Below are 10,391 nucleotides of genomic sequence, written 5' to 3'. Positions count from 1 at the left end.
AGCTGGGGATCAACCACCAAATGCTGACTCTTCTGAGGAAAAAATCCACAACTTCTGAGGAGGAACACAATCACTGCCCTGCTGAACGAATAAGCGCACTGACGAGGAGATATAGCAACTCTGCTGGCGATGCGGCCGGGGAAGAGAGTACTATTGGAGCAAACAAAGTCTTCCACAACACTCTGCTCTGGGGATATATCACAGATCCCGCTGTCGACTATGCTGATGAAAGATAGCAACGATCCAGCTTGCAATAATGCTGGGAAAGCGGTAAAGTACCGTGAGATCAAACCACCAACCATTGAATCTTCTAAGGGAAAGCATCCATGCTGAGGATAAAACCACAACTCCGCTGGCGATTGCACTGGGGAGAGTGATAGGGTACCGGGGTCTCAAACCACCAATTACCAAAGCTTCCAAATGGAAAACACCCATGCTGGGGGAGAATACTACTGGAGAAGAAAACGAAGTCTTCAACAACATTCTGCTTAGGGAACAACCCTAACAAAAGCTCTGCTCGGGGAACAACCCCTCCAATAAAGCAGGATAAAGAGGATACAACCAATGCCAGGAATATGAACCAATGTCTTACCTGCTGGAAATCATGCCACCCTCGGGAGAGCACTGAGAAATTCTTGAGTATCCTTTCATCTTTGTGAATGTTCACTTTGTTTAAAACAAAAATTTTGAAAAATTTATTTGTTTAAAACAATGACATTTTATCAATTAAAACATGCAAAACATTTGTTGAATTGAAACAAATAAGAGTGCAAATAATTGGATAAAAGCTCAAATTGATTTGATGGAATGGTAGCCTGCAAATGGCGAGACTCCATAGATCTGTACAAATTTGAAATCAGTGATATATATTGGAAGAGGGCTACATTGAACATAATGCGAAGCTTACCAATTTGAATCTCGATGTATGCGAAGCTTCAGTTGACGACGAATCGAGAACCTCTGGCCAAAAGACAGCTGGTGACCAGAAAGTCTTGTCAGGATGCAGTTACTTGCCAAATCCCTAATTTTTGCCTAGATTGCCCCAGGGTGAGGTACTCAATCTAGCGGGATGCAAATATACTCTTTTTTCCAATGTCTCTAACTTTTGCCTGGATTACCCTTGCGGGTTCTCCACCGAGACGCTCATTGTTGCCTAAGCCGCCCTTTCGGGTTTTCAACTTAGCGAGCTATTCTGTTTTTCATTTGCATATACTTTTTTCTTTTAGGCAAAGTATTTCTTGACTGCATCTGAATTCACAGGACGAGTGAAATCCTCCCCATCCATTGTTGTAAGCATCAAAGCACCGCCTGAAAAGGCTCTCTTGACAACATATGGACCCTCGTAGTTTGGAGTCCACTTGCCCCTGGAATCGGGCACGAAAGACAAGACTTTCTTGAGCACGAGGTCACCTTCTCGGAACACACGAGGCTTGACCTTCTTATCGAATGTTTTCTTCATTCTCTGCTGATATAACTGACCATGGCACATGGCAGTTAATCGCTTCTCTTCAATCAGATTCAACTGGTCGTAACGACTCTGAATCCATTCAGCATCAGTCAACTTGGGACTTGAGGGTATAATTTTTCTTTTTTCTTTTGAGAAAATTTTGAAATTTTTTTCCCGATTCTTGATTTTTCATCTTTTTTCACCCTTTTTTTTTTTTTGATTGCATTTGCAATGCCCCAGTTTGACTGGTCTGCTGGGTTCTTGAGACGCAGCTGAATGATCTGCTTTTCATTGCTCAGGTGCTCGGGTAATCTCGTCAGGAATCCCCTTCAACATCATCTTCCTCTGCCTCAAATACAAAGAATTCAAGATTGGGAGATGTCGTTGGATCATTATGTTCAATGGGTTTAGAAATCCCTGCATAATGATTATGGATAATGAAAAGCTTTTGTATTTAAACAAGCAAATCATTTATGCAGATGAAAAAGTTGTTTTCTTGTTTTTCACGGTTTTTTGTGATCACTGATTTCAGCAAAAGCAAAAAGTGAAGACAAATGGAAAAACAAATGTTTTGACAATGCATTAATTGAATGAAAACATCATTGTATTAAATGCTGCCAACAATGTCATCACTTCTCCTTTTGGCATGGGAGAAGGGTTTTAAACAAAGTGAACAATTACTCTGATCTATGGATGACTGTAGGAACATCTACAGCGACCCAATTGTGGCAGACACCGCCAGGTATAATGACGAAATTGTTCAAGTCCTTTGCATCCTCTTCCAAGATAGCAGCGGTTTCTTCCTCAGGTTGATCGTCATGGATGAATCCTGCACTCGTGAACAAACCTTGCTCATTATACGCCCCAGAACAGTAGCCAATGCCAGCCCGGGATCTATCAACAGCACTCTGTCTGGCAAAATCCTCCTCGAGTTTACAATTCTCTTGCTCTAGATGATCCATCACTCTGGCAGAGATAACCCAATGTAGTACCGGCGAAGTGCGTCTTCAAAATAAATGAAGATCGCAGGGTCAGACCACGGGACGGGAGACCGGAACAAAACACCCGCCTATGCAAATGATGCATGAAGTGTTTGTGCATATGATTTGTTTTTATTTCAAAGGAACTCGAGGGTTTTATTTGCAAACTTTGAAATATTACCATTTTGATCATATATGAGAATATCTCATCAGATATATCAGGTGAAAATTTTTTCCCGTTTTTTTCATGTTTGAAATTTTTTGCAAATAAACTCCTTTGAGTTCCTTGAAAATTTTCTTTTTATCTGATGATATGGACGCAGATGAATGCATGAATGCAACAATCACACTCAAGGATCAAGCAAGTCACACCAAACAAAGGTCATGGGAAAGCTCATTGTATCCCTAATATCAATCATCCATTTTGGTGGATTTAGGTTTTCACCTTATCGACACCCAAGTTCCATTGATATTAACGGTACATGAACCGGCTCTAACATCCTTAATATCAATCATCCATTTTGGCGGATTATGGTTTTACACCTTATCGACACCCAAGTTCCATTGATATTAACGATGTTTGAACGACTCAACCACGAATCACGGGTTTGCTGAGAGTCACGAGCATGGAGTCTCGGTTAAGAACCACCCAAAGGGAGTGTACTAGGGTTTAAACCTGCCATACATGTTCTACCAGAGGTTCCCATAATCATCGTCCCATCTCTCGGATATTATCGGAGGAACGAATACTCGTATTCCAAAAATATTCTCAAGAGAGACTCTTGTGAGTGTAGTGTCGCGTAACAATCGCATCAGATCTTACATCTGAACGACCTCCGCACTACGTCCTAAAAATAGGCCAAGATGGGTTTGGTAAACTACGGTCCTTGGCTTCTAAGGCACATGATTGAACGAATAATGCCTAACCACAAATAACTTGTGTGACATTATTAATCCAACATGACCTCCACCAAGTGAATGGACTCGCAAGTCAACTGGCTAAGGAATACTCCACACCAGTCAACAAGACTATGCCATTCTCCTATCCTAGAGTGCACTCGAGTTCGGGTATAGAACTCATCTCACAGAGATCACCAAAGCAAACAACAATTGTATATCAAGCAATTCAAGCATTACAATCAATACAGTTATCCCAAATTGTACAAAAATATGTCAAATAACACATAAACAGATATCATACAACAAGGGTGAAAAGTAGGCAACACCACCAGGGAAGGTCTAATGTTATCCCCAGTGGAGTCGCCACTTTTCTGTAGCGGTGTATTCGTCGCTATATGATTTATTGATTAAACCATAAGCAAAGTATACAATGAATCGAGTCGCCACCGCACTTTTATTTATCCTAAGGACTGGTTAAAAAGCGAACAAAAACCTAAGAAGTTTTACACGTAGAAAACCAATAAAAGATCAGAGAGTCTGGGTAAGGGGTAAATTACGCAATGGGAAGGTGTTAGGCACCCATCACGTCCTAGGTACTCCTAGGGAGCCCTTTTCACACTTGTTGTATAAGAAATGTTTATTTGTTTTGACATATTGTGCAAACATGAATGGGATGATGAGAAAAGAATATACAAGTTAGTTATTTTTGTGTTTGAACGGATGAACCCGTTGCCTACGTACCTTCCATCAAAGGTAAGGATCAAAACGCCGTAGTTCGGCTAAAAGATTTCCAAAAATTAGTGAGTTCAATTTTAAAACACAAGCATTAAGGCTTTTCATTACCAATGGGAGAAAACTCAACCCGAATCAACAATCCACCATGCGAGGACGGCTTCGACGTACTAGAGGGGTTAGCCCTGTTTTCAGTACGGAAGTCTTACAATCGACTCACTAAGGATAAGGTAAGATTTACATCAACCGCTATGGTAATTGAAACCTATGGCTAATGTATGAAAACATATTAACAGTGGACAAAGCCACAAAACAATTGAATGTGTGAAGTTAATTGATTATGAGTATTCACAGGATATGGTCAAGGTATGATTAAGATTGATTCAAAGAAGTGTTATGAAATGTAGTTTGAAAAGTCAAGGACTTAGGGTCCAGGTTTCTAATTTGAAAAAGACATGAAGATGTTTGCACAACAAGTCAAAGTTTTTGAAAGCAAAGTGTGAAAAATTTTAGGACAAAGAGGGTGAATGGATGATGGAATGTAAAACTTCTTAGAAAGGTTCACCTCTTGAGATCATATAGAAGATGATTCAAGTGTGTCCTTAGGAATAAGCAACAATGCAAGTAAGCAAATAAAAGCAAGGTGATACCGGATGCCATCAATGGACTTATACCAATCTCACAAACAAAAGCGGATATCGGATACCAATAAATGGATTTACACCAATCTCCTAAGGTAAAACAAAACTTGGATGTCAGATGCCAATCTATCTGGGCTTATACCAACCTCCAAAGGATGATCATAGGAATACAAGGGCCAACAACATGGTCTTACACTTGCATCCTCACATACAACAAACAAACAATGCACTAAGCAAAGAGGATATGAGTGACCAAATGAAATGGTCTTACACTCTATCCCTTCCAAATCATAGGAACAATGGCCAAAGAACATGGTCTTACAATTGTCCTCAATGGGTAAACTCAAACAAACCACAAGGATATGCAATGATAATCATGCAATAATGAACAAATTAATGATGATAAATGCACAAAGGCAAGCAATCATGTACAAATGCAACAAGCAATCAATCAAACAAAGTCATTTAGCACCCACTATAACCAAACAATTAGGCTCAATCAAAGGGTTAGACTTAAAAAGTCAACTGGAATAGGGTGAATGGTGCTCTTAACCTTGACATTGAGAGCCAAGGTGAAGCAGATGAAAGGATATGAGGGGTGTGCCTCATCACTCTTATCCCTGGTCAGGGAGAGCATTGAATATCAGAAGGTGTGGGAGTTCAGAAAGATGGAACTCTCTCCACAAGTTAGACTCGATAGGTCTTGGGTTTTTTACTCATTGTGCATCAACACATGTAGTGTGAGCAAGGTGAGTGACTCACAGAATAGTAGGAGATAGGCTACATATCTCTTTTGTCTACCAATTGCCTCACATGAGGTCTTTACCTGCTTGGGGACAAAGTTAAACAATCACAAACATCGCCTCTTAAGGAGGACTTCAGACAGTTGCCTGGCTAAATAACAAGCCAGGTCTTCCAGACTACATGGAGACAAGAGAGTCTACCTCAATGCTTAAGCAAAGCAAAGCAATAGCAAGTTCTCAAAGGAACTAAAGCGACTATGGTACCTGAAATCAATCAAATATAATCAGTATTCCAATCACAAAGTCAAAGCAGACAAGATATGAACCAACAGTCAACACAATCAATCATATGTGCAAAGCACAAACTCAAAGCAAGTGAGCTAAGCATCCTACAAAACAAAACAAATTAGTTCATGATAATCAAATAAACCAAAATCAATCAACTTGAATTAAACTCCTTAAAGCAATTGCTTCTTTAACCTGAAAAAACAACTCAAATGTGAGAAGTAGGACCACTAGGTCAAGCCTAGGGTCAAAAGGAGGTGAAAAATTCAAAACAGCAAGTAAAAATTGATCAAAATCAAGATTTATCAAATAATAATAGGATCCAATTGGTCTCACATCCAAACTATGCACCAAATCCATTTCATACACAAAACATGTCAAACTATGCATTTTGGAATCACATTGGAGCAAACAGAATGATCACAATCAAACCAATACCACAATAGCTCAATAAATTCCCAGAAAATTCAAGCTCAAACAGAACACATTCAATGAGCAGCATATCCAATTTCATGCTATTTGGACCAGAGAAAGTAAGTCAATGAAAATCATAAAGTCAACACAAGTTCATACAAGCTCATACATGGCATCAAATTGAGCATCAACTTCAATCAAGTGTAAAACAGAAACGACATAAGATAAATGAGTCACTCTAAAGCCAAAATGAAGTTAAACATGTTAAGACTCAATCCACAAAATTTCAGCTTCATATGATAAGGCATGAGGATTTCACAAGTCATGGAAGTTCAGCACTCAACAAAAGTTCACAAATGATCTAGCAGCAAAGAAAAATATCAAAAAAATAGGAAATTGATCAACAAATCCTACAAAAAATCATGCTCAAACTAGACATACAGGAGTAAACACATGCAAAAATCCAGAGCAAATAGCATTCAATAAGCATGGAAACAAAATTCAAGAAGGGGACATAACCTAGTGTGACACACGTTGTCACACTCATAAAGATCACATCATATCTCCTAATCCAGAAATGCAAAATTAGCAAACCATATACCAAAATCACCAGGAAAGAGTCTAGATCATGCATATAAAATTTCAAGCATTTTGGAGCAGGCATCAAGATTTCACAATCAAAATGGTGAAACATATACACAAAGCATACATGATCAAAACCATTAGACAAAATTAAAAATCAACCAGGCACAACTTTTGTTATCATACCTAAAAAAAACTAGAGAAAAAATGGAGATCAATGCAAAAATTCCCAGCCAAATTGGATCATCCATGAGGTTTTTATGATTTTTTGAAGTTTGGTGATGAAATGAAATAAATATTTAAAACCTAAAATGAATTAATTGGCGCGGATGGCAATTTTGTAAATACAGCGCTCACTAAATGAAACGCTGCGTTTCATTTAGTGATGTGTCAACGCGCCACTGGCCAGCGCACGCGGGAAACAGCAATTCAAAACAAAATCCCAGGCATAGCGAATCAAACAGCATCTGGAACGAATTTTTGGAGTGTTCATCGCATTCTTGAACAGAAATCATGCTCATGACCAAATCTTCATGGAAATGCACAAACTATATATGGATGGATTCGTCTTTCAACAAGGATCACTAATATCATCATGATTTTATCCAGAACTCAACATAGTAAAAGATTCGATCAAGAAAAGTTTTGACATCCGGACTTTAAATCAAGATTTCTCCATGAATATTCGATGAATTAGCACGATTCGAATTTCAGAATACTCTATGTTACACGCTCTACCTAAACCATATGTCAATTTCAAGAATCGAAGGAGTTGAATTCTTACCTCTATGAAGCAACAGCTATGAAATCGAGTTCCTCAAGGCTCCAATGGTGAAAACAGATGGACTAGGATGATGCAGGAGATGAATAGAAGTGAGAATTCAGCTCAACAATGCTCCAGCTTCGCGAAATCCCTAACTGCCATGGAAGTGAGCTTGCTTCGACAGTTGTAATTCTCAAAGCTTCTCCGCGATTTTTGCCTAAAACAGATCTTCAATAGTACCTATTGATGATGATTATCACAAGAGAAACCAAAAAGGATCATGAAATTCGAAGGAAAAATTGAAAAAAAGTTTGAAGAATCTTGAGAGAATTTGAGATTTTTTGGATTTTGATCTGAGATTGTGAATGTGGATCTGAGCTTTCTGTTATGATTAGGCTCTTATAGTCTTGTTAATCCAATGCCTTAATCATGATTAGCACAAATTGGAAGTGATTAGCAAGTTGCACATGTTATGCATTTTGGCCAAATTGCCCTTTTGCACTTAGAACCAATGGAACAGTAAACTTTTGCTTGCAGCAAGTCATAAATCATGTTTAGAAGCTGCTCAAATTGGTTTGGCATGAAAATTCCATGTACTTTTGAAAATCACTATTTTTCCCACCAAAATTTAATTAGTTCACTTAAAAAATGACCTTTTTATGTGAAAGTTTTTGATGAAATGTAATGATGCATTATGATAGTTCATGTTAAATGTGGTTTGCTCGAAAAAGAATCAACCAAATTGGCCAAATGGTTTGAAAGTTATGCCACTTTGAAATCCCAAAATTCTTGAAAATGATTTGATCATAACTTGCCAACCACACATGAGAAATGAGTGTTCTTGGACTTTTTGGAAAGGAAAGAGCAAGATCTTCAACTTTCATGTTGGACAAATTTTGATTTGAAGCTTTCTTGGACATGTAATTTTGAGGAGAATGACTTTCCATTTTGGGCAGTTGAAAATTACAGGTCATTACTATTTTGGGAAACTTTTTGTCTGACCTCCAATTCTTCACTGTGGATGTTTGAAATGTTATATGAGGCTTGTATGGACATGAATGAGACCTTTCCAACCCTCTCACACCTTCCAATCCCTGATTAAATGCACAGTTGACTTTGCTAGGGTTTTGGTTGACTGAGCCATGTTCTGATGAATTCCAAGCCTCTTTCACATGAGATCTTGATCCAAAATGATATCACAACTTATATGAACTCTTGATGATTGATCATGGTGCCCAAATTCTTCAAGAATGGCCACCATCCATTGCTCAATGAATGATTTCACTGTTTTGACCTAGTTTGCTTCATCTGCAAGAAACAAGGCTAGATGACAATATTTTTGTACTTTTGGTTAGTAAACAAATGAAAAGCAATGATATACAAATGCTAGACATGCTTGGTGATCAAGAGCCACACTCACAAGATACCCACCCACAAGAAAGAAGGCAAAGGTTCACAATGATCCTTGAGGCAAATGAATGATATGATGTGATGCCATGAGGGATCTTAGGGCAAAAATTGGGGTCTTACACTTCCCTTCACGTAACCGGCCCCCTTACTCAGTTTTCTTTGGTTCGAGACTCTGTTTTATCCGTTCCCTCTAGGTTATGCAGTACTACCTTTCCCTCCTCTTGGGATAAAAGTACATAGCTGGCGACTCTATCCTTTTCTTCTCGCCACTCTTTTTCGCGTTTGTACCTGAATTCGGGAAATCCAGGGGAGCGACAAGAGGCACATTAGGGAATTCACCACAACTATAAATAATATCCAAGCTACTCAATCATACCAAACAATATCATCATTAGTGAGAGACATAAGTCTCTGAGACCACCTTAGACATTGTTTGTTCTCCAAGAAAGCAAGCGTTTGAGGCAAGTGTGAAATAAACCACTTGTACAGAAGAGGAACACAACACACAATAGTCCCACCACCTTTAAAATTCCTTAAATGCAAAGAGAAGTACATGTTGTAACACCCCGATAAAAATAAGATAATTATTTAATTTAAGTTAATATTATATTTATTAATTTAATTAAATAATTGGAATTTTTGGATTATTATTATTATTATTATTATTATTGGAATAATAATTATTGGAAAATATATAAGTGGGAAATAAGAAAAAGAGTTCATTTGGTAAATAAAGGTTTTCACGTGAAAACAGAGAAGCGGCAGAGAAGTGGAGAAAGGGCAAAGAGACAGAGCAAGAGGAAGAAGGTTGGAGAAGAGAAAAGCTTGAAGCTTAAAGGTTCGCCGGATTAACTCAGGTAAGGGGGGTTTATCTTCGTTTAATGGGTATTATGGGTTAACATGTAATGGGTAGTGATGAACCGTTGAATTGACCCTAATTGGGATGTTGAATGCTGAAAAATTGTGTTGGATAAGTTGTGTTAAAGCTGTAATTGAATCTGTATTTGTGTGAGTTGTGATTTCCCGAACGTATAGCTTTTTACGGAATCGGAATCGGAGGTCCGGAAGTCCTCCAACGGCGGAAAATGCGGAGAATTCTGCATTCTGCTTCGTGTTAGCGCAGAAACAGCTTTCTGTCTTGCGTTAACCGGTTAACCCAGGGTGTTAACAGGTTAACACTGTTATGAACTGTGAAAATATTGTTGTTTTGCTTGCGTTAACCGGTTAACCCAGGGCGTTAACCGGTTAACACTGTTGTGGTTTCTGAGAAATTGTTGTTCTGTCTGCGTTAACCGGTTAACCCAGGGCGTTAACCGGTTAACACTGTTAAGTTTTGCCAGGAAGCGTGTTTTGGTCTGCGTTAACCGGTTAACCCAGGGCGTTAACCGGTTAACACTGTTGGAAAGTGGGAAAATTGGTATTTAAATGTTGTGTACATATTTGATGGTTGGCCTATATCGGTATGTGATATAGTAGGGATTATTTCCCGTTGTT

This window comes from Lathyrus oleraceus, chromosome 1 (genome assembly GCF_024323335.1).
Source record: "Lathyrus oleraceus cultivar Zhongwan6 chromosome 1, CAAS_Psat_ZW6_1.0, whole genome shotgun sequence".
Classification (NCBI taxonomy): Eukaryota; Viridiplantae; Streptophyta; class Magnoliopsida; order Fabales; family Fabaceae; genus Lathyrus; species Lathyrus oleraceus.
Note: the sequence above shows the minus strand (reverse complement) of the source record.